This window comes from Mus pahari, unplaced genomic scaffold (assembly GCF_900095145.1).
Source record: "Mus pahari unplaced genomic scaffold, PAHARI_EIJ_v1.1 scaffold_7568_1, whole genome shotgun sequence".
NCBI classification, from domain to species: domain Eukaryota; kingdom Metazoa; phylum Chordata; class Mammalia; order Rodentia; family Muridae; genus Mus; species Mus pahari.
Genome location: NW_018393040.1, coordinates 47,551 through 56,624, shown reverse-complemented (window position 1 = coordinate 56,624; position 9,074 = coordinate 47,551). Strand labels below are relative to the sequence as shown.

Below are 9,074 nucleotides of genomic sequence, written 5' to 3'. Positions count from 1 at the left end.
TAGCAGCCTTATTTAATAGTCAGAAGCTGGAAAGAACCCAGATGTCCCTCAATAGAGGAATGGATACAGAAACTGTGGTACATTTACACAATGGAGTTCTACTCAGCTATTAAAAACAATGAATTTATGAAATTCTTGGGCAAATGGATGTAACTGGAGGATATCATCCTGTGTGAGGTAACCCAATCACAAAAGAAGTCACTAGATTTGCACTCACTGATAAGCGGATAATAGCCCACTAACTTAGAATCCCCAAGATACATTTTGCAAAACACAAGAAAACCAAGAAGGATGACCATCGTGTGGATACTTCATTCCTCTTTAGAATAAGGAATAAAATACCCATGATGGCATATAGGTACAGAGACAAAATATAGAGCTAAGATGAAAGGATGGACTATCCAGAGACTACCCCATCTGGGAATTTATCCCATCATCAGCCACCAAACCTAGATACTAATGCACATGCCAGCAAGATTCTGCTGAAGGGACTCTGATATAGCGGCCTCTTGTGAGGCTTTGCCAGTGCCTGTCAAACACTGAAGTGGATGCTCACAGCCAGCTATTGGATGGAACACAGGGTCCCCAATTGAGGACCTAGAGAAAGTACCCAAGGAGCCAAAGGTGGCTGCAATCCTGTAGGTGGAACAACAATATCAACTAACCAGTACCCCCTGAGCTTGTGTCTCTACAGGAGAAGGGGCAGGGGGGGTGTATAGGGAACTTTCGGGGTAGCATTTGAAATGTAAATAAAGAAAATAATAATTAAAAAAAAACTAGAGTGTAACCTGTGTAGTTTATACTACCTCTTTCCTCCATACATGAAATTTATTACTTACCTATTTTTGTGCAGTATAAACAGTAAAATTTACAAGGGTTATTTATCTCCCATGGTCTCTTTTCTAGAGTTACACTTTATATCCAGATTCAGCTATTTGCTATCTAATAGAGTCATTTAAAAGTCAATCTGTTTTATGTACTTAGAAAATTATTTATTGGATTTCTTCTACATAACAAAAAATGTATATATGTCTTCCTCCCAAACTTGCTGAATCTGTTTTCATTATTTGTATGTGTATAGTTTCAGAGTTGACCACTCTTCAATGGACAGCCAGTAAGACATCATCCCTGGGATGGTATAAATCTCTTTATCACAAAAATCACTAGTTCCTGAGGCTCTTTGTTGAGGGGTGGGATCTTTTGAAAATTTCCCTTCTACACTAACATGTCCATTCTTTTGCCATTGTCCCCTTGTTTATATAGCTCTTTCAGAGAGACAGTTTCACGGCAGACTGCCTGGTATTCTGGCATTTAAAATCTTTATACCCTCTGCCATGATGTTCCTTGGGTAGATGCAGGGGCTATGATGTAGATGTATTCATCGGTCTGTGCTTCACATCATCTGTTAATCTTTGCATTCATTGTATCCAGTTGTGGTTTTCTGTGACAGTCTCCATTTGTTGTAGTGATAGGCTTCTTAGATGAGGGGTGGTAGCTAGATTAATCTCTGGGTATAAGGATGGATAGCATTAGAATGTAGCAAGTACTTAGTTGATCTAGTAAAGAGTGGGAAGAAGTTTTTTTAAAGAAATATATATATGTGTAAATTTGATTTAATTAAGCTGAAGAAGTGAAAATAAGAGCAATCTGGTAATAAAAATTTACTAAAATCAACTCCAAGAAGTGTATATAAGAATTTGGTCACAAAAAAGAATGGGTTTGGAAAAGCCCCATTTTGTTACTGAGTTAGTAATTTATAAGAGATCTGAGGCTCTCTTGCAATTGTAGATGTCCAAGTTTCTTTGAAGATACATTACACAAGTTCAGGTACCAAACTATATACAAGGAAAAATGCTAATAAATGCTTATAATTGTGTGTTTTAAAAATAATTATACCTTTTAAGTTAAACCAACAAGAAATCACTGTAAAGCCAGGTGTGGTGGCACACGACTTTAATCCCAGCACTCAGGAGGTAGAGGCAGGCAGAGCAGATTTCTGAGTTCAAGGCCAGTCTGGTCTACAAAGGGAGTTCCAGGACAGCCAGAGCTATACAGAGAAATCCTGACTCGAAAAACAAAAAACAAACAAAAAAATCACCATAAAGCTCTTAGAATGTTGTCAGCTTATCAGGTAAGAATGAAATAGACTTGCATACCAGTTTAAACTACAATAAAAACTTTATAAATTTATGCTATGAAAGTTTAAGAAATAATTTAATAAAATTAGGGACCAATTAAAAGGAGAAGCCACACAAAAATTAAGAAATATGGAAAACTATACAATTAAAGTTCTGGAGTTATGAAGTGTAAGTTATGAAGAAGTCACAAAACCCACATCTTAGGATTTCGACAAGAGTAAACCCATGAGACAGAGGGACAATTCATGAGTCAAAAAGTAATACAATTGGAAGGGGCAGAAATGACTGACTAAATAATAAACATAAAATGAACAAATAGTAGGTACTTTTAAGTCTATGCTTCAAACTCAGCAACAGGAATGTTCTTGAGCTCAGGATTGAGAGACTGATACTGCCCCCGGAAGGAGGGATCCTGAGAGAAAAGTTTCCATTTGCAGTTATAAGGTGGGATGCTGCCAAAAACAGAAGCATCTCAAAGTAGGCTTCCAGCATCTGTCTTGCTCTTTCCTTATTATCTATTGCAAGATGGGAGACAGGATGTGGTTAATTGTGGTTAATTTGTGGGAGTAGCTCAAACAAAGGTGAAAGGTACTATACACTGTAATATCCAAAATGAATTCAAGACCACCCAGTACCTTCTCCCTTCGAAAAGGACTTTCCAAACTGTACTAGCAGGTTAAATGAAGAGGCAGATAAGGAAGCTGGCTGACTAAACAAATGGAAAAATGTAGTTTAAGGGGTCAAAATGACTGAGCCTACAAGCTGCCAAAACAATATTAGCTGTTCTCAGAGAAATAACCATAACAAGGTTAGCAATTTGCCTGCTCCCTGCCCCACACTGAATTCTGACAAAGACCAAAAACCACGCTGACCTTGTGAGAATTCCCCTGACATTAATAGCTGTGACATTAATAGCTGATCCATAAGTTCAAAATGTACTATTACTTTGCTGACCAACTCTTAATAACCCAATGACATTCTGTACCTCCATGAGCTGCTTTTGTTTCCATGGAAAGAAAGGAGACCTAAGATGGTTATGATTGAAGCAGCTGAAAATGTAGTCTTCATGACTTAGATCTCACAGCATCTACATCCTCAGGTACTTCAAGGCTTCTGGCTGCTGGGGTCAGCTGGCTGGAGACATGGGATACTTCTGCTGTAGCACAGGGTCCTGAGAGTGTGTAATGTAATGTGGTATCTGGGCCTTATGCCTGTCTTTGTAAATTGTGCATCAGTCTTATGCTATTATTAGCATGGTGAGTGTTGAGATTGGATAGGTGTAAAACATTTTTGTTGAAGGTGTTATATCATGAGAATATTTCACAGGAAAACATGGGGCTCATTTGTCTTTTCTTTTTCCTCTTAAAATAATTATTTAGAGGAAATTTTTTATTGGTTATTTTTTTATTTACTTTTCAAACGTTTTCCCTTTCCAGATCTCCCCTTTGGAAACTCCCTATACTATCCCTGCTCCTCCTGCCTCTATGAGGGTGTTCCTCCACCTACCTAACCACTCCCATCTTCCTGCCCTGGCATTCCCCTTCACTGGGGCATTGAGCACCTCAGACCCAAGGGCAGCTCCTCCCATGGATGTCCAACAAGGCCATCCTCTGCCACTTTTGTGGCCAGAGCCATGGGTCCCTCCATGTGTACTCTTTTGTTGGTAGTTCAGTCCCTAGGAACTCTGGGGTGTCTGACCTGTTGACATTTTTGCTCCCCCATGGAGCTACAAACCTCCTCAAATCCTTCAGCCTCTTTCTTAACTCCTCCATCTGGGACCCCACACTCAGTCCAGTGATTAGCTTGTAGCATCCACCTCTGTATTTGTCAGGCTATGGCAGAACCTATCAGGAGACAGTTGTATCAGGCTTCTGTAAGCAAGCACTTGTTGGTATCCACAATATTGTCCGGGTTTGGTGATTGTATATGGGATGGATCCTGACGTGGGGCAGACTCTGGATGGCCTTTCCTTCCGTCTCTGTTCTACACGTTGTCTCCATATTTCCTCTTGTGACTATTTTGTTCCTCTTTCTAAGAAGCACTAAAGCATCCACACTTTGCTCTTCCTTCTTCTTGGACTTCATAGGATCTGTGAATTGAATCTTGGGTATTCTGAACTTTTGGGTAATATCCACTTCTCAGTGAGTGTGTACTGTGTGTCTGCTTTTGTGACTGAGTTACCTCACTCAGAATGATATTTTCAAGTTCCATTCATTTGCCTGGGAATTTCATGAATACATTGTTTTTAATGGATGAGTAGTATTCCCTTTTGTAAATGTACCACATTTTCTGTATCCAATTCCTTTATTAAGGGACATCTAGGTTATTTCCAGCTCCTGGATTTGTTGATTCTTTGAATAGTTCTCTTTTTTTCTACTTTGTAGATTTCAAATCTGTTTGTTTGTTTTTTTTTCTTGCCATCTACTCTTCTTGAGTGTATTTGCTTCTTTTATATAGAGCTTTCACTTTTGTGGTCAAGCTGCTAGTGTATCCTATCTCCAGTTTCTTTTTGGAGAACTCAGTGCTATGAGTTTTCCTCTTATCACTGTTTTCATTGTGTCCCATAAGTTTGGGCATCTTGTGCCTTCACATTCACTAAACTCTAAAATGTCTTTAATTTTTTCCTTGACCAAGTTATCCTTGTGTATGGTGTTGTTTAGATTCCATGTGTATGTGGGCTTCTGTTGTTTTTGTTACTATTGAATACCACCCTCAGTCCGTGGTGATCTGATAGGATGCATGGGATTATTCAATCTTCTTGTATATGTTGAGGCCTGTTTTATGACCAATTATATGATCAGTTTTGTAGAATGTATCATCAGGTGCTGAGAAGAGCGTATATTCTTTTGTTTTAGGATGAAATGTTATATAGATATCTGTTCAATCCATTTGGTCCATAATTTCTGTTAGTTTCACTCTGTCTCTGTTTAGTTTGTGTTTCCAACATCTGTCCACTGCTGAGAATGGGGTCTTTAAGTCTCCCACTATTGTTTTGTGAGGTTTAATGTGTGCTTTGAGCTTTAGTCATGTTTCTTTTATGAATGTGGCTGCCTTTGCAGTTGGATCATAGATGTTCAGAATTGAGAGTTCTTCTTGGTAGATTTTTCCTTTGATGAATATGAAGTGTCCTTCATTATCCTTTTTGATAACTTTTGATTGAATGATGACTTTATTTGATATTAGAATGGCTACTTCAGCTTGTTTCTTGGGACCTTTTTCTTGGAAAACTGTTTTCCTGCCTTTTACTCAGAGGTAATATCTGTCTTTAACATTGGGGTGTACTTGCTGTATGCACAAAATGCTGGGCCCTGTTTACTTATCCAGTCTGTTAGTCCATGGCTTTTTATTTGGGATTTGAGTCCTAGTTGGTGTTAAGAGATATTATATTAAGGAATAGTAATTGCTACTTCTCTTGATTTTTGAAGTTATTTTTGTTTTTGTATGGATATCTTCTTCTGTGTTTGTTGAAAGAAGACCCCTTTCTTGATTTTTCTTGGGTTTAGTTTTCCTCCTTGTGTTGGTGTTTGCCATCTATTATCCTATGTAAGGCTGGATTTATGGAATGATATTGTGCAAATTTGGTTTTGTTATAGAACATCTTGGTTTCTCCATCTACAGTAACTGACAGTTTTTCTGAGTATAGTAGCCCAGTCTGGCTTTGTGTTCTTTTAGCATCTGCATGGTATCTGTGCAGTTTTTTAGCTTTCATAGTCTCTGGTGAGAAGTCTCATGTAATTCTGATGGGTTTGCCTTTACATGTTACTTGACATTTTCCCCTCAATGCTTAATGTTCTTTTGTTTGGTTTGGTTTAGTTTTGTTTTGTTTTTCTTTGTGCATTTGGTGTTTTGACTATTATGTGGTGGGAAGAATTTATTTTCTGATCTGATCTACTTGGATTTCTCTAGACTTCTATGTTTATGGGCATTTCTTTCTTTCAGTTAGGGAAGTTTTTTTTTCTATAATTTTATTGAATATAATTACTGACCCTTTAAGTTGGGAATCTTCACTCTCTTCTATACCTTTCATCCTTAGGTTTGGTCTTCTCATTGTATACTGGATTTCTTGGATGTTTTGGATTATGACTGAGTGTTCCTGCACCCGCAGAAACACTTCGGACTGGGTTCGTACTGAAGGGCTTGAATATCCTGAAAGAGAATAGGCTGCAAAAGGAAAATGAATGCCCTGTCAATTCACTGATCAGAGCTCTTCAGTTTAATAATCAGACTTGCTTAAGTACAAGGAAAAATTCCTAGCCTGCCCTTGAGTCTCTTTGAAGTTGCCATGGCGGTCCAATTGTAGGTAGGTCCGAGGATAGAGGTGGAGACGACGTAGGCGGGTCCAAGGATTGAGGCGGTCCGAAAGATAGTAGGTGGTCTGAGGACGCTGCATTTTGGGAGATCTGGGGAGGTCTTCTCGGTAGCAATTCTATTCGCCTGTAGGGGGCACAATATAATGTTTAGAGGGAGAGTGATTACTGGAGGTGGGAGACCCCAACATATGACCTTTTTGCTTTTTCCATTTTCTATGACTGCTATGTCAATGTTTTCTATGGCATCATCTGCACCTGAGATTCTCTCTTCTATCTCTTGTATTCTGTTGGTGATGCTTGCATCTATGACTCTTGATCTCTTTGTGAAGCATTCTAATTCCTGGGTTGTCTCCCTCTGTGATTTCTTTTTTGCTTCTATTTCCATTTTTAAATCCTGGATGGTTTTGTTCAATTTCTTTTCCTGTTTGATTATGGTTTGCTGTAATTTTTAAAGGGATTTTTGTGTTTCCTCTTTAAGGGCATCTACCTGTTTACCTGTGTTCCCCTGGGAGTTTTTACTTCCTTAAAATCCTTTACAATCATCCTCATGATATGTGACTTTAAATCACAGTCTTGCTTTTCTTGTGTGTTGGAGTATGCATGCTTCACTGTATTGGGAAAACTGGGTTCTGATGATGCCAAGTAGCCTTGGTTCCCATTTCTTTTGTTTTTACCCTTGCCTATTGCCATCTGGTTATCTCTGGTGTTAGGTGGTCTTGCTGTCTCTTACTGTATCTTTTCTCTACTGCAAGCCTGTGTTTCAGTACTCCTGGCAGACCAGTTATTTTTTTTTCTGGGAGGAATTTGGGTATGTAGAGCTATATAGCACAGGGTGAGCTACTGGGAGCAGATGGAAACTGGAGCGATCCCGATACTATGTTCCTGTGTCCTGAGGGTTCCAGGCTTGTTCCTTTGAGCAGTAGTGGTTGTCTTACCTGTGCTCACAGGCTTGTCTGCACTCCTGGGAGACAAGCTCTCTCTCAATGGTGTTTGGGTATGGAGCACTGTGGCCCAGGATCATATCCTGGCTCCTTTTTCTTTACATTCAGGTCCAGAATAATCACAGACAAGAGAGTCATGGTTCTGGACTTGGGCTATTTCCATGGCAACAAAAGTTGCAAAGAAACAGCAAGAAAGCTTTAGAGGAAGTTTGTATGAGGTTTTGATTAATGTCATGAAGGATGCAGACATGATACTTTCTCATTAATGGTATTACTTGAGAGAGGTATAAAAACTAAGTTAGTGGAGAGCTGTGGAAGATGTTGGTGGAACACTGAGGCATGTCAAGTCAGTCAGCTGAGAGGAGAGTGGACAGTGGTCAAGTGCAGCAGGGCAATGCTCACTTCAATGCCACCTCTGAGGTCCAGGCACAGGCTCTTCATCACAGCTCTGCTTTGCTTCTTGACATCTCCACCATGTTTTCAGCTGTCTCAGGAGTGTCTTTCAGTGCCCTCTAGAGAACCATTTTGAGGGTTTGGTGCTTCAACCGATGCCTGAAGGAGCCCACAAAGAAGTAAATGATGGGGTTGGCAAAGCTGTTAATAACAGTCAGGACAGGTGTTGCCAGATAAAGTTTAATGACAAATACATGAAAATAATCCTTAATCTTAAATAACAGGAACCAGTGGATGCCAAAAGGCAACCCGCAAGGAGAAAAACCAAAACTGTCAGCATGATGGTTACATACAATCTGGTAAGTTTCATCTGCCCAGAGCCACAGAACAACCTGACCAGTAGAGCCAGCCTGGACAGACAGAGGACCACAAACAAAAACATCAGGTCTGCAGCAGTAAAGAAGTTCAATGCCAGACACCCTTTGTCATTTTTATATTTGGTACTTAAGAAACCACAGAAATAACTATTCTGAATGCAGATGAACAGGGACAGGACCCAGATCACAGCACACATTACAGTTGATGTGTGTTCTGGGCAGTTACAGTGATGCCAGATGGGGCACAATACAAATAGGCAGCTCTCAGTGCTGATGGCACTGATCATGCTCAGGCCTGCGATATAGAGAACCATCATGATCATGTAAAAGCACAAGAGAAAGATAATGGGGGAGAAAACATTGAGAAGAAGCAGTGTGGATTCTATGAACCAGGGCCAAGTTCAGGAAGTAGACTGTGAAGGCATTCCTGTGCAAGGGGAAGCAAAGGAGCCACAACACAATGGCATTTCCTATCATCCCGACCAGTCCGAAAATGATGATTATCAAGTTTAGGATCAGGATGCTGATGTTGATACCTCCAGGGATGGTTTTGTCCATTGGATTTTGTTTTTGTGTGTGCTGTTGGAGAGGCTGATATGTTTCGGGCCAGAAACCGTGTATAGTTGCTGCTGGGAACACATAGAAGAAATGAGGCCTTCCCTTTGAACTCACATTTTGTTTTCCTTTTCTGTTGGAATTTTAAATTTTTTCTATTGCCTATTTTCTTTATTTAAATTTCAAAGGTTAAATGTTCAACATCCTTAGTCATTAGGGAAATGCAAATCAAAACAACCCTGAGATTCCATCTCACTCCACTCAGAATGGCTAAGATTAAAAATTCAGATGACAGCAGATGCTGACGAGGTTGTAGAGAAAGAGGAACACTCCTCCATTGCTGGTGGGATTGCAAGCTTG

General features: G+C 39.7%; 2 pseudogenes; both read right to left on the bottom strand.

Annotated features, from left to right (window-relative positions):
- LOC110315321 overlaps positions 1–6,997 on the bottom strand; it is a 14,578-nt pseudogene extending 7,581 nt beyond the window's left edge.
- An 832-nt stretch (positions 6,998–7,829) lies between these two features.
- Positions 7,830–8,766, bottom strand: LOC110315322 (annotated as a pseudogene).
- Positions 8,767–9,074: the final 308 nt, after the last annotated feature.